Here is a 23,059-nt window from a genome sequence, read left to right as displayed (position 1 = left end):
AGCCCAGCAGGTTGAGGCTGCAGTGGCCTAACCCTTAACTGTACCCCACAATTTTAAAATAAAAAATATGTTTTAAATTTAAAATTTTTATTTTAAAATTGTGGGGTACAGTTAAGGGTTAGGCATACAAATATGCATCTTTCAGGAACCCTTGTTGATAAGGGGTGTCCTCCTGTCCCCAGACAGATATTGACTACTGTTAATCCCACCTCCCTTTCCCTCCCTGCCCCACTCCATAGTTTTCTGCCACTGTCAATCCTTTTCTTATAGTATTATGATAGATGGTCAAGGTCCACTTATGAGTGAGAACATGTGATACTCAGATCTTTGTTTCTGTGAGGGATCACTCAGAATTATAAACTCTATTTCCACCCAGGTTGCTGCGAAATTCATGATTTTGTTCTTTTTTATGGCTGCGTAGTAGTCTATCATGTATATGCACCACATTTTTTTTTTTTTGAGTTGGGGTCTCACTCTATCACCCAGACTGGAGTGCAGTGGCTGCTCCCGACCATCGCAGCCTCGACCTGCTGGGCTCCGGTGATCCTTCCTCCTCAGCCTTCCAAGTAGCTGGAACTACAGGCACATGCTACCATGCCCGGCTAATTTTTGATTTATTGTAGAGATGAGGTCTCGCCAAGTTGCCCAGGCAGGTCTCAAACCCTCAGGCTCAGGCAATCCACTCACCTCAGCCTCCAAAAGTGCAGGATTACAGCCTGAGCCACAGAGCCCAGTGTACCGCATTTTTTAAATCCAGTCCTTTTTTGATGGACAGCATGGTTGGTTCCAGGTTCTTGCTGTTGTGAACAATGCTGCAATAAACAAACGTGTGCAGGTATCTTTTTTATAGTGTGATTTGAGTTCTTCAGGGTATATTCCCAGTAGGGGGATTGTGGGATCATATGGGAGGTCCATATTTAGAGCTTTTATGAATAGCCACACTGCTTTCCACAGAGATTGCACTAGTTTACACTCCTACCAACAGTGCAGAACTGTTCCATTTTCACCACATCCTCTCCAGCATCCGTTATTTTTTGAGTTATTGATAATGGCCATTCTGACTAGAGTTAGGCAGTATCTCAGTATAGTTTTAATTTGCATCTCCTTGATGATTAGTGAGGTTAAAATATATATATATATTTTTTTTTTTTTTTTTTTTTTTTTTTGAGTTGGAGTCTCACTCTGTCACCCAGACTGGAGTGCAGTGGCTGCTCCCGACCATCGCAGCCTCGACCTGCTGGGCTCCGGAGATCCTTCCGCCTCAGCCTTCTGAGTAGCCGGAATTACAGGCATGCGCTACCACGCCCAGCTGATTTTTTGATTTATTGTAAAGATGAGGTCTCACTGCCCAGGCGGGTCTCGAACCCGCGGGCTCAGGCAATCCACTCACCTCAACCTCCCAAAGGCGCGGGATTACAGGCTGAGCCACCGAGCCCAGCTTGACAATTATATTTTTAAGCAGTGTTACTTATCAATCAGTAAGTGGTGAACTAAACACCATTTAAAGAAATTAGAATATTAGTCAAGCATATAGAAATAATTTTCATTAATACCTATGACTAGTATTTCTATTTTTCAATAATACTGCAGTGAAAAAATAAATAAATATTTTCAAGCTGTTTTTTCTTCTTCATGGCAGGGGCAAGGACATGATCAGGGAGGAACTAGGTTTTACCAAAACTTAATCTTTAACCATTTCAGAAGCTCTATTTAAAAAACTAATGTAAAACTGTAAATGCATAATTAAACACAAAAGTGAGATCTCTTTAGAATCAGAAAAGACATTGAAATGAACATTGTCCTTAATTATGGTCAAAGTCTACTAACATAACAAAAATCCAGAAAACTGCATGATATTTAATTAATTACATGATATCTTCTGTAATACATTCCCCCCTTATTTGGGTGCATACTCTTTGATGTACTCTTTATACTATGAAGGCTATCTTATGTCTTTTTTTTCTAGAAAGAAAAGAAAAACAATCAACTTTTTCTCTAACATATTTATAAAAATATATTCATTTTTGATAGCTTATAACTCATTATTGAAAATACTGGGCAATTTTAGAACTGTTTTCCAAACTGCAAAACTTTTAAGGGGTCTTTGTAATATATGAGTGTCGGGAGCCAGCCGTGGAGGCTCACTGAGCTTTAGGGATCAGGAAGGGCCGTTGACCTCGAGACCAGTAGGATGCGTTCAGGAGCTATTTGACACCATATCCTCCTCCTTTCTACTCAGCACTAACCAGATTAAGCTCTGTGAGCTCAAAACATAAAAACTCTGGGACCGGGACAAACACAAGCTAACTTTAGAAGCTCATTGCTCCCATTCTTCCACAAACTGCAGTTTTGGCTTTCACACAACTTATAATTCAAACTCATGTCACATCTAAGAGCCTTAGTATTGGTCACAGGCTTCTGGGTCATGATCTTAGGATTTATTGAAGGTGTAAATTGTAGAATATAGTTTTAGAAGACAGCCATTTTGTTGAAAGAATGCGGCTGGGTTACTTGCAGGTAGCCCACTGTGAACTTTGGACTGGGCCACATTCCAAACATTCTGGGATGGGCCACTTTTGTTTGTAAAGTAAATAGTTAAGCTTCTATAGAATTGTTTAACTTGGCATAAATCAATCAGTTTAGAGAAAAAGGTTTATACAATATGTCAGTCACGGATTAGGTTATCCTTTGTTATGGGATTTTAAGATTATCATATGAAAAGGGTTTAAAGGCAATCATTGATTAAGTTTTCATGGATTAAGGTTTCTGGTGGGTGGGGGATGCCCCTCCCACATCTGACTTTGTGTATAAAAGACCCGTTGTAATCCCAATAACACACACATCACTTCTGCACTAGACTGGAGTCCAGTCTCTTTCTCTCTCTCTCTTTCTCTCTTCTTCCCCCCAATCGCTAATGCCATCTCCACCTTTGGGGTACCCTGAACTCGGTTGGAGCTGGTCTCTGGCATATGAGTATGATTTAGAATAATTTTGCACAGGCTAACTTCTGGTTCCTGACATTTCACAACCAGATTCTACTCCCCAATTCACAGATTGGGGTGCCACAGGACCTGCTTGTATCAGTCCAGCAGCCCCTTATGTAGTGGGTAAAAGAATATTTCTAGAAGTCATTCCTCCACTGAAACAGATAACAATTATCTAGCTATACCCAGAAGTGACTGAATCACATACATATTTCCCATTAAACTCAAATTAAATGTATCTCCAATTCAATGTCTCCTTATCTATTTTTTTCAAATACCCACAGGCATCCTTGCTACCTAACAAGAGGGTTTGAACAGAAAAAGACAATCATCATAATCAATTACAGTTAAAATCTCTACTTTTGCAACAGCTGCATCACTATGTTAACACATTGGTGGCCCTTTTCTGGGACTTGGAAGAAACCTATGCAAGTAAGTTTCATTAGCTACAAAATGACCTTGACTCTGAACATAACATTAGAGTTAGATCCAAAGTCAGATTCAAATTATACTCATTGTAAATATTTAATAAGTAAAGTTCAGGATACAGATAGATGAATGTGCAGATTTCAGTTTTTTTCACTTGAAAAAATCAAATTTCTAAATATTAAAACACAATTTTCTTATTTCCCTCCTCTGAGTTAAATAACATAAGGCTATTTTTGCTCACTTCTTATTCTTCCCACTCTTTCTGGATCACTTTTAACTAAACTTATTGACTATATAATGTTGCTTTATTGAGATGTTTGTCTCCATCCTTCTTTTGAGATCCAGATCTTAGTATCCTACTTCCATTGGTTGCTGTCATCCAAAGTCACAGACCACCAGATACTATGCCAAAGATGATTTCCACCTTTATTTTACCCCTAAAATCTTTCATCAGTGAATCCCTATGTCTGCTTATGTTATCTCTACACACGCAATCTTTCACTTCTATTTCCTCCCAGCTCCTACTAACACCTTATTTTGGACCCACCTTTCTGATCTAAATTCCTGAGCATATTACTTTCCTTATCTGATGTCTGAATCTTTTGTCAACAAATGCTGCCAGAATAATCATGCCAAGATGCCAATTAGATAAATATACAAATTTCTTTAAAACTTTTGTGTGGTTTCTAGGTTTTAGAATAATTTTCAAACATCTTTACTGAACAAGTTTCCTGCTTCTTTTTTTATTTTTTGGCTTTTTTTTTGGCTCTCTTTCTTTCTTCTGCCCCATATGAAATCTCTGCTTAAGATATTTTAATTAATTTCTGGTTTTTAGACTCTTTTATTTTCACTTGACCTTCACATTGGAGTGTCTGTTTAGGAAGGTTTTTAGACTCTTGATGCTAACTCAGTGCTTTGTCTTTCCACATACCATTATTTCTGCCTGGAATATTTCTATCCTTCTCTGTTGAAGATGTTTCTTTAGGACTTACCTCAGGAACAACTGACAGCTCTATAAACATTTCTCAGATTTGATAGGGTAGTTTAGAAATCAGTTATTTCCTTTGCTTTCACAGCAGTTAACAAACCACATTCTAGTCTCAGGTATTTACTTTATTCTCCATAATATAAATTCAATGTGATTAGGGATTATGTTGTTTATTTCTGTATTCTGAGCACAAAACATATTGTCATACATAGTAGATGATCGTGAATATTTTGAATGAATGATTAGATGAGAGATAAATTCCATAGTGTGAGTTGGTGATTTACCTATTAAAAACTCAATGAATAGCCAGTATGGGGTTGTCATAAGATCATGTAATTCTTGGCAGGGGCAGCATGTAGCTTTTTCCTTTTTTCTGATGACAACTTGCCAATACTGAGGCTAGTACTTCTTTTTCCTTCTTACTTCATCTTACAGAGTCTTAAAATCTATATAAAAGAAAGTAAGTCAGTAGCAATATGATAAATCAGAAAGTAGAGAAATAAGCTCAATATATTAAAAGAGTAACCCACACATAGGAGACCCTAAGAGTCTCTCTGAGCATGTAAAAATTAATACAGTATCTAAGGAAGATCTAATGTACTTGAAAAGAGTATTTATAATTTGGAGCTTATAATTCAACACAAAGTTTATTATTGATGATAATGTATAAATTATACCATATCAGAGAAAGTTTAAAATGCTCATTAAAATAAATACTTAGAAATGAAATGATAGATTCATCTTTTGTGTACCTCACTAGAGTGTCTTTCTCCCTCTTTATCTATGTCCTATGACATATGTGCATAGATATCAATCTAAAAAAGGATTAATGACTATTTTAAGTACATGGAAAATCTCTGTTGAATTGATCTTCTGAAAGTAAAGTTTTCCTCTCTTCCCATTACATGTTTCTATGGTTGACTCCTGGAATGTGTTTATTTGTATTGTCCATCCACCTTACTTTCTTCAGTGTTCCTAGTTTTACAATATGAGAACTTCACAACATGACTGACTAAAACTCAAATTGGATATTTCATCTTTAATATAGCATATGGAGATGCTTACATGTTATTATAGCAATAAAGAATAATGCTACATCTCATTAGCTATGCCTCACTAATTAGGAATTTATAATGACTTGAATAAGAATGAAACTAAAATTTACTTTTATACTCAAAGGAAAAAAATCCTTTTAAACAAATTTATAGTGTACATATAATTTTAAGTGGATTAACTGTGAAAATATTTCAAGCCCTTAGCTGCATTACTTTTCATGGTAGTACTCAATGAATAATTAAAACTATTTTATTGTATATATTTTATTTTACTCTACCTTATACCACTTTACCTAGAACTTACCTGTCTATAATTTTGTTTAAAATTGGTTACAATTTTATGTTATATACTATTTAATTACTGAACTGAATTTTAAATATTCCTTATTGAGTAGTGTTTACATATTCAAATTGCATTTTAAAAAATTCTTTCAAGTTATTGATTTTTTTTCCACATAGTTTGAATAGCACAGGTATCAAGAATTGGTTGGATATTGTGCCTAGATAAATTAATATTTAAATGCTTCAGTTAGAACTGATTATATTTTAGTTACTTATGTAGCAAAAAATATATTTAAAGTTGATTCACTTTTTTCAATAGTAAATATATGATAAGAAAGTCAATATGCAGATATCTTAAAAATATTTATTATAAATGATGGCAATCACTTAAACTTAAACTTAAATCAACTGCTAAGAATATCTTTATTTGTACTTTCTTTTTTGATACCTAAATACATTTATAATGTTGCCATGTTTGATACTAATCAACCCTAGTTTAAATGCCATGTCTGTCACTTGTGGACTCTGTGATATTGACTAAACTACTTCATTTCCCTAAACTCCAGTTTGTTCATTCATAAAAGGTATATAATAGATACTGTTTTATAAGTTTTTTTAAATAAGAATTAAAGGGCATGATAAGTAAAATATCCTCAATATGGTGACTGATCTATAGTATTCAATGAAGAGTATATAAATTAAATAATTTCAGTGCAATTAAATACAAACAGCATACAGTAGTAAAAATAATTACCTTTAATTTCAATTACTAAATAACTAATAAATAAAGTAAATTGTATGACTCCTAAAAGCAGCCACTTACAGAATATCATTGGTAGGAAGTGCATACTTACATATGACTCATGTATTGCATACAATTAAAAATTTTTAAAAAATGCTGAGAATCTTTCCGGGTTATACTCTCAAGTTTAATAGATGATATTGGCTATTAATGCACAAGCTGTATTTAATTTTGCTGATTCATTTTATTCAGCTTATTTCATTAATTTCCTTGGCAATACACTTAGTTGTCAAGTCCTCTTCAAATTCTTATTTCTTAAATGTTGGTTTTACTTTTTAATCTGTTCTCTGTTCTCTATGTCACAAAGTCCAGTGCTCTATTGGGCAGCTTTATCTTGATTCCTATACTAAATGCGTTATACTATCAACTATAAACTGAACTCAACATCTTCTGTTGGTCAACTATTTTATCTTTTCTTGTATCTATCAAAATAAAAGCTACCACCACCAACCTACTTGCAAGAATTAAAATCCTGAATATAAGCTTCACTTATCTCCTTATCTCTGCCCCCACATTAATCAAACACTAAGTTCTATCAAATTACGTCCATCTCATTGTCATAACCCTAAATTAGGTCGTATCAACTCTTCCCTGAAAAATTTTAACAAATTATTTAATACTATGCTCTTACTAATCCCTTTTGCCTTCATTCCATTCTCTGCAATATGACCAGCATAATCTTTCTAAAGCACAATTGTGATCATTTGGCCCAATTCTAAATTTTGCAAAGCTCAGATAAGAGTATAAGTAAAAGTACATGGCTTCTGGGATGGCTAATTTTAGGGGTCAAATAGATTGAATTAAAAACTACCTAGAAAGCTGATAAAGCTTTATTTCTGAGTATGTCTGTGTGGGTGTTCACAGAGGAGAGTGGTCTGTTTTGTAGATGGGGAAGATCCACATTCAGTGTGGAAGGGCACCATCTAATATGCTGAGGGGTCCAGAAAAAACAAAAAAGCCAAGGTCAAAAATTTTCCTTTCTTTCACTGGAGATGAAGCAATCTTCTTCTCCTGCCTTTGGACATCGGTACTCCAGGTTCTCTGACCTTTATTTTCCAAGACATATGTTCTCTCCACATCCTTCCATTCCAGGTTCTCAGTCCTTTTGGCTTTGGACTAAGAATTGCACCCTCAGCTTCTTTGGTGCTGAAGCTTTGCACTTAGATTAAGCCTTGCTACTGGCATTATAGGATTTGCAGAAAGCCTGTTATGGGACTTCTCAGTCTACATAATTATATAAGCCAATTCTCCTAATAGACCCCTCTTTATCTCTCTCTCTCTCTCTCTCTCTCTCTCTCTCTCTCTATCACCTATCATTTATCTTTCAATGTCTGTCTATCATCTATCTATCCTCATCTATTTGTCTGTCTATCTATCTATCTATCTACCTATCTATTTAGTTCTATCTCTCTGGATTTTCTCTACCCTCTTGCTCTATTTATTACTGCCAGGGAAGTCATGAACTTTATATATAGTCACTCCAACCTGTATATCTGATCATTGCCCACAATCATCTTTTCCCAAACTGCTGTTCTGGGGCATTTTCTCAGGCTTTGAGGAGAGATCACGGATGAAATCTGCCCTTAAGAAAACAGACATAGGGAAGAAGACACAAAGGCCATGGAAGCAGTTAGGGAGTATCTGGCATGGAGTTCTGGGTGACTATATACACTAAGCATTCTGTAGGAGGGTGGGCATGGGCATCAGGTGAGCTGGTATCCTTGGTCTTTTGGATTCCTTGCCCTGTAAAGTGAATCATGGCAAAAAGAAGCCACAAACAGGGGTCCATTTCTCTGGGTCTAAGTGTGGTACTGCTAATACTATTCATTCCTTATTTAAAATCCTTTGATAACTTTCTTTTTTTCTGGATCAAGTTCCACCTCCTTAGTATTGATTAGAACACCTTTAATGGTCTGACTTTGTATATTTTTCTGTTTTATTTCTCAATATACTATATTTCATATGCAATAATCTAGTAAATCATAAGTCATTCTGGTTCCTTGAATGTGGGAATGCTTTCTCTTCTACTTAGGCTTCACATAAACAATTTCCTTTGTGTTTGGCACTCTGCATGTCCCCTCCATGTGGGTATTTCCTTTTCATATTTCATGTCTCAACTAGATGATGCTTTATTCAACAAAATTTTCCTTACACTTATTTATAATAGGTCTCTGTGTCTCTCCACACTAAAATTTCATGTATCTCAAGTATCATGTCAGTAATGTTTCACTTAAATAAATGTGAAGCATTCATTTATGAATCTAACTGTAGTCTCACGCGGAGATTATGATGCACCCTACCTGGTTTTGGAACATGACCCATGCTTATTATCATAGTTCATAAGGTAGTTTTTCTGTTATCCTTTTCCCCCACCTCCTGCTGTTTGATTCTCCATCTATCTTGTTGCAAGTTTTGGGCCTCTTTACTGGTTTCTATAAAGAGTAGCCATCTTAATTTAATAACACATTTTATTGAGGGTAATGCTATTGAGGACTTCAGAGGTCATCAGGAGGAGGCAATAATTATATCCCACAATACTTCAATGGAAAAATCATTACATATATTTCTCCTTGTCTTCCCTTGCAATAGGGGTCTTTGCCTTCCTTAGTCTTCCTCCATCTAAAGTCAAACTTCAAAAACATTTTTGTCCTGATTTTTTTTCCAAACAAACTTCAATAATAGCCCCCCTTAATTTTGCATATTCTATAGCTCTGCCATCATTTCTATACTTCAGAATTCTGATTGAGTATATTCTTTATTTTAGATTCGAGGGGTACACATGCATGTTTGCTGTTACGTGGACATATTGTGTAGTGGTGGGGATTGGATCTCTGGTGGCCCATTCCTTAGATAGTGGTATTGTAACCCATAGGTAATTTCTGAACCTTAGCCCTCTTCCTGCCTCCCACCTTATTAGTGTCCCTAGTGTCTATTATTTCCATCTTTGTGAACATTTAACTCCCAGAAATGAGTAACAACAGGCAACGTTTGGTTTTCTGTTTCTGAGTCAGGTCATATAAGATGATACTCTCCAGCCCCATCCATGTTGCTGCAAAAAACACGATTTCATTCTTTTTTATAATCGCATAGCATTCCATGGTGTATAAACGCCACATTTTCTTTATCCAGTCATTTGTTGATGAGCAGTTAGGTTGGCTCCATGATTTTGCTATTGTGAATAGTGTTGCAATGAACATATAAATACAGGTATCTTTTTAATATATTGTTTCTTTTCCTTTGGGTAGCTCTCTAGTAGTGGGATTTCTGGATCAGATGGTAATTCAATTTTTAGTTAATTAAGAAACCTCCAGACTGTTTTATTTCTTCTTCTTCTTTTTATTATAAAGATGTGGAGTACAATTCAGGGTTAAGTATACAAACGTTGATTATGCAGGTACCCATGTTGATGAGGTATGCTCCTCCCTCCCCTAGAATTTCCCAACTACCAATCCCACCTCCCCTCCCCTGACGTTTTCCCACTACTGCCAGTCACTTTCTTATAGTATTATAATTGTTCAAGGTCTGTGAGTGAGAACATATGGTACTCTGTTCTTTGTTTCTGTGATAGATCACTGAGTATGATAGACTCTAAATCCATCCAAGTTGTTGCAAAGTTCATATGTTTATCCTTCTTTATGGCTGCATAATATTCCATTGTGTATATGTACCACATTTTTTTATCCAGTTCAACTTCAATGGGCAGCAGGGTTGGTTTCATGTTTTTGCTATTGTGAATAGAACTGCAACATGTGCAGATATCTTTTTTGCAGAATGATTTGAGTTTCCCAATAGGGGAATTGCTGGGTCATATGGAAGATCAATTTCTAGTTCTTTCAGAAACCACCACACTGTCTTTCAAAAAGGTTACACTAGTTTGCATACTCACCAGCAGTGTAGGATTCCTTTTTCTCTGCATCCTCACCAGCATCTGTTTTTGTTTGTTTTATTAATGATAGCCATTTTTATTGGGATTAGGTGATATCTCAATGTGATTTGGATTTGCATTTCTCTGATAATGAGTGAGGCTGAATACTTTTTCATATGTCTGTTGGCTGCCTGCATATCTTCTTTTGAGACATGTCTATTCATGTCTTTTGCCCACTTTTTAATGGGGCTATGTTGTTTTTTTTCTTTCAGCTCGTTTGAGTTCCTTATAGATCCTAGATGTTAGACCTTTGTCAGATATACGGTTGGCAAATATTTTTTCCCATTCTGTGGGTTGTCTCCCTGTTCTCTTGATGTTCTCTTTTGCTTTGCAGAAGCTTGTTAGTTTGATGAGGTCCCACTCATCTACCTTATTTCTTAAGGTATGGGCATTTAGGGTTCTGATCAGGAATTGGTTGCCAGTTCCAATTTCCATATGGGTGTCTCCTGCATTTTCTAAGATTCTTATAGTTTGAGGTTTTACATTTATGTCTTTGATCCATTTAGAGTCAATTTTTGTGTATGGTGATAGGTAGGGGTCCTGCTTCAATCTTCCGCATGTGATCAGCCAGTTTTCCCAGCACCATCAACTGAATAGCTTCTCCTCTTCCCAGTGGTCGTTGTTGGAGGCTTTGTCAAAGATGAGTTGGTTGAGAAATTGAGGCTTTGCTTCCAGAATCTCTATCCTGTTCCATTGGCCTATGTGCCTATTCTTGTACCAATATCAGGCTGTTTTGATTACCTAGCCTTATAGTAAAGTTTGAAGTCTGGAAGTGTAATACCTTCTGCTTTGTTTCTTCTGCTAAGGATTGTTTTGGCTATCTGTGGTCATTTATGTTTCCATATGAATTTCTGTATTGCCGTTTCTAGTTCTGAGAAGAATGATGTTGGTAACTTAATGGGTATTGCGCTGAATCTGTAGATTGCCTTTGGAAGGATAGACATTTTAGCAATGTTGATTCTTCCTATCTATGAGCTGGGAATATTTTTCCATTTGTTTGTGTCTTCTTGGATTTCTTTGAGCAGCGTTTTGTAGTTCTCACTGTAAAGGTGTTTCACTTCTCTAGTTAGGAAGATGACAAGGAATCTCATTTTTTTGGTGGTTATTGTGAATAAGATTGTACTTTTAATTTGGGTCTCTGCCTGCTTGTTGTTGGTGTATGGGAATGCAACTGTCTTTTGCACATTTATTTTGTATCCTGAAATTTTCCCAAAGTCCTTTATCAGTGCCAGCAGGGTTTTGACAAATTCTTTTGGATTTTCAAGGTATAGAATCATATCATCAAAAAAGAGGGATAATTTGACTTCCTCTTTTCCTATTTGGATACTCCAGATTTCCTTCTCTTGTCTAATTGCCCGAGCTAGAACTTCCAACACAATGTTGAACAAGAGTGGTAAGAGTGGACAGCCTTGTTTTGTTCCAGTTTTTAGAGGAACTGTTTTCAGTTTCTATCCATTTAGCGATATGTTAGCTGTAGGTTTATCATAGATGACACTTACCTTTTTGAGGTATGTTCCTTCTATAACTAGGTGTTTGAGGGTTTTTATAAAGAAGGGATGCTGGATTTTATCAAAAACTTTTTCTGCATCTAATGATATAATCATGTGGTTCTTGTTTTACGTCTATTGATGTATTTAATTACATTTAGGATCTTGTGAATGCTGAACTAGTCCTGCATCCTGGGGATGAAGCCTACTTGGTCATGGTGGATGATTTTTGAGATATGTTTTTGGATCCAATTTGCTAGAATCTTGCTGATAATTTTTGCATCTATGTTCATAAGGGATATTGGCCTGTAGTTCTCTTTTTTTGTAGGATCTTTACCAGGTTTGGGTATCAGTGTGATGTTAGCTTCATAATATGATTTGGGGAGAATTCCATCTTTCTCAATTGCCTGGAATATTTTCAAAAGGATTGGTATCAGCTCCTCCTTGTATGTTTTGTAAAATTCTGTTGGAAAGCCATCTGGGACAGGGCTTTTTTTTTTTGTAGGTATTTTTCGTATGACAGAGTCAATTTTCTGGGTTGTTGTTGGTCTATTTAGTGTCTCAGTGTCTTCTTGTTTCAACCTGGGGAAGTTTTGTGGTGTCAGAAAGTCCTCCATTTCATTTAGGTTATCAAGTTTGTTTCCATATAGGTGTACATAGTAATCTCTGATAATCTTTTGTATTTCTTCAGGGTCAGTTGTGACTTGATCTTTCGTATTTCTGATTGTGTTTATTTGGGCTTTTTCTCTCTTTTTTTGGTCATTCTGGCTGGGGGGGGTGCATCGGTCTTGTTAATTTTTTCAAAGAAACAGCTTTTTGTTTTGTTGATGTTTTCTATGTTATTTTTGCCTTCTGTGTCACATATTTGTACTCTTATTTTGGTGATTTGGATTCTTCTGTTGAAATTGGGATTTTAGTGGTCTTCTCTTTCCAGCTCCCTTAGGTGATTTGTTAGGCTCTCCACTTGTGATCTTTCCATTTTTTTGATGTGTGCTTGTAGAGAAATATATTCCCCTTTGAGAACTGTTTTCATGGTTTTGTTTTTGGTTTTTCCTCATTTGTGACAGATCTCTTGTTGTTCTCTTTAGTTTGTTTCAGTGTCAGTGGAAGAGGCTTTCCCTTCTGATGCTTGCTCAGTCCTCTATTCTTCCTTGATCCAGGCTCTGGATCTGTTCTATCTTGATATAAGACAGTAGATGGAAAGCTTTGCTGTCTCTTGTAGTTCTTGAAATTCAAATAAAGTAGGAGATGGGGCACTAGGATTCAGAAACTACTTGCAAATTACAATGTGCACTTATTATGGTATATGTTCCCTGAGACCCGCTCCCCACCACCACTCTATATGACGACGCAAAGAAGAAACCAATGCAAAAAACAAATGAACACACATACACACAGACTATATACACACCCCAAAACAAACTGGAATAACAACAAAGTGAAACAAAGCTAACAACAGCAACAAAAAAACCCAAGAAAACTAAACACACACACATGCCTAGCATAAAGTAAATAGAGAAGATAAACAGAAAGACCTGGTGGGGGCGTGGGAGTGGGGGTCGGATAATGGAATTCTGGTCAAACCCTCACACATGTATTGACACACACCTTAAACTATAAGAAGTGAAAATAAAAAACCCAGAAGAACAAAAGAGCAAAAACAAACCAACAACACTAACAAAATTGAAAGATGAACACTCAATCATTCACATACACACATAAACAGAAAACGATAAATAAAAGAAGAAACATAAAAAGAAAAGAAAAAAATATTGAGGGGGCAGATCAAACCCTCACTAAGGAAAAATATTTAAAAAATAGATGAACTAACAAGCAAATAGTCAAAAAAATATTTTTTAAATTGAAAAATTAAAAAAAAAAACCTGCCCCCTTGTGGCAGACTCTGTAATTTCCTCTAATCAGGTCTCTCCTGCAGACCCCTCTTTCACTCTCTACTCAGTGTCAGAAGCAGGGAAGCTAGAGGGGCAATGGAAGTGGGTGGGGATGTAGTCCTCCCCTCCCACTTTCGTATAGTCAGGGAGATCTCCCCTGATGGGGAGGTATGGGATTGTCTCTTCCCCAGGTATGTACTGGGGTGGGGGGAAATGCCCCAGCTAGGTCTATCCTGGAATGGAGTTCTCCTATTGCGACTGACATCCAGGCTCTGCCTGAGTTTGTCCCTGTCAGTCATGGCCCAGCTGTGTGGGTCAGAGGTTCAGAGGATTGCTGGCAGGAGGGGGTTTGGGTCAGCCCCAGACTCACCACTGATCTCTTTGGAGTTCTTCCTCATCCTTTTCAGTCCACACCCTTTGTTCCCTGGCTGGATCAGGTCCGGGGGTGGGGTGCCTGGAACTCAGCACTCCGCCGGTCCCTCTGAAGTTTGTGCTTTCAGGATATTCCCTCTGGGTCATGATCAATCCCTTAGTACTCAATCCTCTAGTCACAGAGATCTGGTCTGTTGCTCTGTGGTGAGCAAGGAGGAGCACTTTCCTGCCCCTCCTCTTTTGCCCTCTTCCGTGGGACTTTGCCTCTGGGCTCTCATCACAACCCCTACTGCTGGTGCCCTGCCAGGCACTGAAGTGGTGAGGCAAAGCCAGGAGCTGGCAGTCTCTTTCCTGCTACACCAGTGAGGGAGAGCCTGGGGTGATATTTTCTCCCTGCTGCTTTTGTCTGTTAAAAAAAAATAATGGTGCTTGGCTTCTGCAACCTGGGAAGAGCTGAGAGGAAGCAGAGAAGCTGCAGCACCAGCTGTTGCACCAGGGTCCTGGCCACTTGCTCATGAACCCCCACTTAGACAGTCTCTCACAGCATATTCTTATCAGTCAGGGTTTGTTGATTTAAAAAAGAAAAAAAGAAAAAGAACAACAAGAAGAAAATGGTGCTTGGCTTCTGCGTCCTGGAATCACTAGGGTCCAACCCCAGCAACTGTGGCACCAGCTGCTGCACCAGGAGAGCCCTGGCTGCCAGTTCCCTAGCCCTCACTCAGTCAGCCACTCACATGCCCACTTGGTTACCAGCATGTACACAAAATTTTCCATACACTCACCCACTCACAGGGAGTCACATAGTCCAACTGGTTTGGCCGCCATCTTCTGGACTCCCAGATTGTTTTCAATAGAGGCTGAACTAGTTTATAATCCCTCCACCAACAGTGAATGAGCCTTTCTTTTTCTCTGCATTAACATCTGTTGTTCTTTGACTTTCTAATACTTATTGAAGTATGTTCTGAATAAAGCAAATATGTCGTGTCAAATAATAATTTTATACCATTTACTAAAAAGAAAAAAAAACTGTTTGCATTTTAGTCAAGATGTGCTAAAGGGTTGTGTCTAGTTGACTGTCTACTGCTTGCTCTATTAGAAAGCTGAGGCAGAACACTTATTGCAATACTTATATCTGACCTGAGTAAATCCTGAAAGTTATGTATTCATCGTATTAAAGCAGCCTGCACTTCAGTAACATAAATGAGATTAACCTAATAAGCTTTCGATCCTTAAAAAAAGAGTACAAATTATGCATTAATGGGTAAGAGATCACCATTAGCAACATTCTCCTATAAAACAGATGTCTATCTGCTCTCCACAGCATTGTATCTGTGAAGTTTGCCATGAATCATTGATTTATGATTGCTCCAGGCTAATTGAAGGAAATGTTAACACTCAGTTTTGTGATTCATGCTTATTGACTATGTGGTCAGTGAAGGAGAAAAAAACCAGAGATTTATGGAACAAAGGCCATCTGTGTCTTATTTTGAAACTGATTTTTCAAAAACGTGGTGCATTTGTGAGAAAGTGCCTACAGTTATAGGTTTTAGTATATTAGCATTAAAAGGAACCACATTTAAAAGTTGATAATGAACTAATAATTTTTTTCAGGTAGTATTACACTCCAAGTTAATTTCTGCAGCCATCTTTTTGTCATGGCCACAGTACTAGATGAAAGCAATATTGGAAGAAAAAGGTACTTTTGCTTATCTCTATAATTAAAAAAACTTTGTATAAATGCTCATCTTTTAACTGAAACTGTTATTAAATTATATATTTTCTTTCTTTTTTTCCTTAAAACAGATTCACTTTGATACAGTGCAACCATGTAAATGCCAAATCAGGTGTTATGCTGAATTTATTACATGCAGCAGATAATGTTATTTATTAGAATGTTGGCCTTAGAAAAGCACATCTAATTTTGAATATTATAAATTACATCTCATAAGTCTGTTTCTTTAAAAGTTAAGGTAAAGAAGATGGCAGAAAAGGAAGCCTCAGAAAACTGTCTCTCCACCTAGACGACAGCTTCATTGACAGAATCTGTCTGATATGACTGTTTTGGAAATCTGGAGTCCATTAAAGACTTGCAGTTTCCAGAGAAAGACTTGGATGGTAAATTGCAGTTAATCTTAGTCAATTTCATCTCTCAGCACAGTAACAGCTACCCATCTCCCACCCCAGATCCACAGCAGGCAGCTGTTTTGTGTTCCCGTAGTAGCCTGCATAGAGTTTGTAGGTGCCAAGTTGGGCATAAAAGAACCTTATCCTCCAAATACTAAGGATCTGTGCTCTGATGGTTGATCACAGAGGTACAGACAAGATATAAACAATTATTGTTTTGCATCTTCCTTTATTGTTTCAACTCCTCCCTGCTAACTTATGTGACTTTCAGGAGATTTCAAGGGCTCATACCTTTCTTCATTCATTTTTCTCTTTTTCAACTTTTGGAGTCAGACATTAGAAACCAGAATAGGCTGGACTCGGTGGCTAAACACTTTGGGAGGCCAAGGTGAGTGGATTGCCTAAGCCTGCGGATTTGAGATCAGCTGGTACAACTTGGTGAGACTTCATCTCTACAATAGATGAAAACAAATTAGCCTGGGCATGGTTGTGAGTACCTGTAATTCCAGCTACTTGGAAGGCTGAGGCAGAAGGATTGCTGGATCCCAGGAAGTCAATGCTGGAGTGACTGTGAGTGTGCCACGATGAAGTGAGACTCCAACGCCCCCCCCCAAAAATTAAAAATAAATAAATACAAACCAGAACATTAAAAAACAACTGCATATATGGGAGAAGGTAGGAAGTTACCAGGTATTCTCAAGAAAACATACAGGCTCAGAAAATACCTAATAAGACCCTAAGTTTACACTTAGGTTGATTATTGGTACAGAGACAGGCTGCAGCAATTGAAACAAACAAACAACAGAAACAACAAACCTTAGGAAGAGTAAGAAACTGATTTTCAGAGTTACCAAATGATTAAATTAAAATATCAAGTTTTCAATAAAAAATGACAAGATATAAAAAGAAATCACAAAGCATGGCCCATTCAATGGGGAGAAAAACCCTAAATCAATAGAAATCATTACTGAAAAAGATCTTATGGCAAACCTACTAGACATCAACTTTAAAACAACTGTCTTAAAGATGCTCAAAGAATGAAAGATATGGAAAAAGTTAAGACAATAGAAATATTAACAAAGAAAGATAAAACCTAAAAAACAGAGAAAGAAATGCTGGAGCTGAAAAGTACAATAATAAAAAAGTACAATAATAAAAACAGTAACTACATGAAGCCAAGGTCAAAACTGAGCAGACAAAAGAAAGAATCAGTGAACTTGAAGACAGTGTAGAGGAAATCATTAAGTCTGAGGAATGGAAAGAAAACAAAAGACTGAAGAAAAGTGACTAGATTCTAAGACACCTGTAAGACACCATCAAGAAGACCAGTATATATATTATGGAAGTCCCAGAATAAGAATAAGAGAAAGAAAGAATCAGTTAAAATATTTAAAGAAATAATGGTTAAAAAACCTTTCAAATTTGATAAAAGACATGAATATAAGCATTGAAGAAGCTCAGCAAATTCCAAGTAAGGTGAACACAAAAAGACTCACACTGAAGCATATTATAACCAAACTTTCTCAAAGAGAAAGTCATGAAACAAGCAAGAGAGAAGTTACTTACACATACAAGGGATCCCAAATAACATCATCATCAGATTTCTCATTAGTAACTTTGGAGGTTAGAAGGCACTGAACTTATGTACTTAAAGTGCTAGAGGAGTCTGGGCTCAGTGGCTCAGTCTGTAATTCCAGCATTTTGGGAGGCCAAGGCAAGTGGATTGCCTGAACCCGCAGGTTCAAGACCCACCCAGGCAACTTGGCAAGATTTCATCTCTACAATAAATCAAAAATTAGCTGGGTATGATAACGCATGCCTGTAGTTTCGGCTACTTGGAAGGTTGAGGCAGAAGGATCGCTGGAGCCCAGCAGGTCGAGGCTGTGGTGGCCGGGAGCATGTCACTGCACTCTAGTCTGGGTGACAGAGTGAGAGTCCAACTCAAAAAAATAAAATAAAATAAAACAAAGTGCTAGAGGAAATAAAGCTATCCACCAAGAATCCTATATCCAGCAAAACTCTCCTTCAAAAGTGAGGAGAAATTAAGACATTTCCAGAAAAACAAAAGCTAAGGGAGTTTGTTATCACTAAAACTGCCCTATAAAAAAATATTCAGGGGAGTCTCGTAGAGTAAAATAAAACGTAACTAGACAAGAACTTAAAGCAGCAAAGAGAAATAAAGGTATCAGTAAAGAAAAATACATGGGTAATTATAAAAACTAGTATTATTGTAACAATTATTTGTAACTCCATCTTTTATTTTCCATGTAATTTAAGCCTAACACGTCTTATAAAAACAAGTATTAGCCTAAAAGTTAATATCATTGTAACTTTAGTTTGTATCTCAACATTTTGTTTTCTATATAACTTAAGAAAATAAGGCATTAAATTATTAATTTATGTTTTCGGATACACAATGCATAACTGTTTTGAGTTCACAATATATAAAGATGTAATTTTGTGACAACAGCAACCAAAGGAGGTGAGAATGGGATTCTTAAAGAAGAGAGGTTTTGCATGTTACTGAAGTTAAGCTGGTATAAATTCAAATTAGAGTGTTATAGCTGTATGAAATTAAATGTAATCACAAAGAAAATAGATATAGAATATATAGCAAATGAAATGAAAAAATGATGTATACATTTAACTACAAAAATAAACACAACTAAAGAACTTAATTCACAAAATTAGTGTCAAGAAAGCTATAAAGCATAAAGAAAAATGGCATAAGAATCAAAATTCCCTCTTATCAGTAATTGTTTTAACCGCAAATAGATGAAATCCTTTAATAAAAAGACAGATTGGTAAAATGAACTTAAAGAACATGATCCAACAATATGCTGACTATAAGAAAACTCACTTTAGAGCTAAAGATGCAAATAGACTGAAAATAAAAGAATTAACAAATATATCTTATGCAAATAGTAATCAAAGGACAACAAGGATGGCTATATGAATGGCAGACAAAATAGACTTTAAATTTAAAAAATGCAAGAGACAAAGGAAAATATATCATATTCAGTGACTCAATTATTAAAGAAGATATAATAATTATAAATATTTACACTACTTAACAGATCCTCAAAATACATAAAGTAAAAATTTACAGAATTAATAGAATTAATAGAGAAACAATTCTACAATAATAATTGGAGACTTTAATACCCAACTCCCAATAATGTATATAGCAACTAGACAAAAGACAAGGAAGGAAACAGAGGACTTAACCCAATTAGATCTAACAGACATATACAAAATACTGGGACCAAAACAGCACACAGAGTCATCCTAAGTGTACAACCGTAATTTTTCAAGACAGGTTATATATTAGGCCACACATTAAGTCTCACTATATTTTAAAAGATACATATTGTACAAAGTACTTTTTTGTAACAATGGAATAAATTTTAAAAATCAGTAACAGAAGTAATACAGAAAAAAATGTAAAAATTAAACAGTGCTCATTTAGACTACTACTGAATAAAAAATTCACATGGGAAATTATAAAATACTTAGAGATAAACAGAAATAAAAATACACCATGCTAAAACTTATGGAACACAACAAAAGCAATGCTAAGGGCAAAATTATTTCTAAAAATACTTACATTAAAAAATAAGATGGATCTCAAATAACAACCTAACTTTACAACCCGAGGAACTAAAAACAGAAGAACTAGCTAAACCAAAGTCTATCAGAAAGAAGAATATAATAAAATATTATTGAGAGATCAATGAAATGGAGACTAGAAAAACAATAGAGAAAGCCTATAACATCAAAATTGTTTCTTTGAAAAGTTTAAGAAAATGAACAAACCACTAACAAGATGGAATAAATATAAAAGAGAGAAGACTCAAATTGCTGACATCAGGAAAAAAAGTGGGACCATTGCTACTGTTTCTACAGAAATGAAAAAATATTATACAAGCACTATAATCAGTTTTACACCAATAAATAGGATTACCTAGATAAAATGAACAAATTTCTAGAAACACAAAAATCTATTAAGACAAAATCTTAAAGCAATAGAAGATAGAAATAGACCTGTAACTAATAAGATGAATTAGTAAAAACAAAAACAACCAATGAACGAACAAAAAAAACTCCCAACAAAGGTGAGCCCTGTACATGATGGCATCACTTGTGAATTCTGCAAAACATTTAATGAATGAACACTGCTTTTTTCAAATTTTTTCAAAAACTTGAAGAATAAGGAAGACTTTTGAATTCATTCTAAAGGCAGTGCAATCCTGACACTGAAGCAAAGGCATTATAAGGAAAGAAATACAGACCATATTCTTTTTTGAATATGGATGCAAAAATTCTCAACATATGGATGCAAAAATTCTCAACATAATACTAACAAACCAAGTTCAGCAGCATATTAAAAAGATTATACACCATGACCAAGTGGGATTTATTTCTCAAATGTCAACATACAAAAATTAATCAATGTAATACACCACATTAACAAAATGAAGTTATAAAAGACATAGCCTAAATTAATTTAAAAAGTCATTGGACAAAGTGTAATATCCTTTCATGATAAAAACACTTAACAAAATAAGAATAGAAGAAAACTACTTCAACATAATAAAGATCATATATAAAAAATCTACAGCAAATACCATACTTGGTGGTGAAAACCTGAAAGCTTTCCCTGTAAGGTCAAGACCAAGCAAGGATGTCTGCTTTTGCCAGTTATTTTTAACATAATCCTGAACATTCTACCCAGAGCAAGTAGGCAAGAGAAAGAAATAAAAGGCTTACAGATTGGAAAGAAAGAAGTCAAATTATCTCTTTTTCAGATTATTTGTCTATGTCAAAAACCCTAAATATTCCACAAAAAGCTATTATTACTAACAAACTAATTCAGCAAAGCAGCATAATACAAAGTCAACATACAAAACTCAGTTGTAGTTCTATATATTAACAATGAACAATCTAAAAAGGAAATTACAAAAACAACTTTATTTACAATAGCATTAAAATGAGTAAAATACATATGAATTAACTTAACCAAGGAGGTAAAATTTGTGTACACTGAAAGCTACAAAACACAGCTGAAAGTAATTAAAGACATAAATAAATGGGAACACATCTTGTGCTCATAAATTGAAGACAATATTGTTAAAAATATCAATACTATCCAATGTAATCTACAGATTCAATGGAATTTCTATCAAAATTTCATTGACTTTTTTCAAATTTTTTTTTTTTACAGAAGTAGAGAACCTATCCAAAAACTTATTTGCAATCTCAAGAGACCAATCCAAAACAAGGAACAGTCAAAATAATCACGGAAAAAATAAAAGCTGTAGGACTCATAATTCCTGATTTTGAAATTTACTATTCAAAACATTGTGGTACTGGCATAAAGACATATAGAAACTAGCGGAATAGGATAGAGAACCCCAAAATAAAGTCTCATGTATAGGGTGAAATGATATTTGACAAGAGTGTCAAGAATATTCAATTGGAAAAGTGCAGTCTTTTCAACAAATAGTGCTCAGAAAACTGGATATTCACATGCAAAAGAATGAAGTTGAACTCCTGCCTAACACCATATACAAAAATTAACTGAAAATAGATAAAGACCTAAATGTAAGACCTAAAGCTATAAGATTTTTACAAGAAAACAGAGGGCAAATGCCCCAAAACATTGAATTTGGCAACAATTTTTTGATTATGACACCAAAGGTACAGGCAACAAAAGAAAAAAGAGACAAACTGGATTTTATTTATAATTTTTTAAAAGTCTATATTAAAATACAGTAACAAAAGTGTAAAAAAGTGATCCCTAGGATGAGAAAAATATTTGCAAATCACATCTGATAAAATAGTGGTCCCCAACACTTTTGGCACGAAAGAACAGTTTTGTGGAAAACAAAGGAGCATGCAAGTTAGATCCCTTGCATGTGCAGTTCACAATAGGGTTTGCACTCCTATGAGAATCTAATATTGCTACTGATCTAACAGCAAGGGAGCTCTGCTACTGGCTGCTCACCTTCTGTGTGTGATCTGATTCCTCACAGGCCACTGATGGTACTGGTCCACCACTGAGGGTGTGGAACCCCTGTGATAAGGGATTACTATCCACAATATATAGATAACTCCTAAAACTCAACAGCAGCAAAACAACTCAATGCAAAAATGGGCAAATGACTTGAACAGACATTTTGTCAAAGAAGTTATGCAAATCGTCCATAAGCACATGAAAAGATGCTCAGTATCATTAATCATTAGGGAAATGGAAACGAAAACCACAATGAGATACCATCTCATATCCCTTGGGATGTCTACTAGCAAAAAACAAAACAGAAAGTGTTGGTTAGGATGAGAGAAATTGGAATGCTTGTGCAGTGTTGGTGGAAATGTAAAAAATGTATAGGCTATGGAAAATAGGAATAGTTACTCAAAAAATTAAAAATAGAATTATGTTATAATCCAACAATTTCAATTTTGGTATACATAATAAAATTGAAAACAGGGTTTGGAAGAGATATCTGTATACTTATGTTTATAGGAGCATTATTCACAATAGCTAAAAAGTAAAAGCAGTTCATGTATACATTGACACATGAATGGATAAATAAAATTTGGTATATATGTACAATAAAAAATTAATGAGTTTTAAAAAGGAATGAGATTCTGTCATATACAATAACATGGATAAACCTGGAGGACATTATGCTAAGTAAAGTAAGCAAGGCACAAAA

This window comes from Carlito syrichta, unplaced genomic scaffold (genome assembly GCF_000164805.1).
Source record: "Carlito syrichta isolate Samal-C Ts95f unplaced genomic scaffold, Tarsius_syrichta-2.0.1 Scaffold309710, whole genome shotgun sequence".
NCBI lineage: Eukaryota > Metazoa > Chordata > Mammalia > Primates > Tarsiidae > Carlito > Carlito syrichta.
This window is presented reverse-complemented; position numbering follows the sequence as displayed.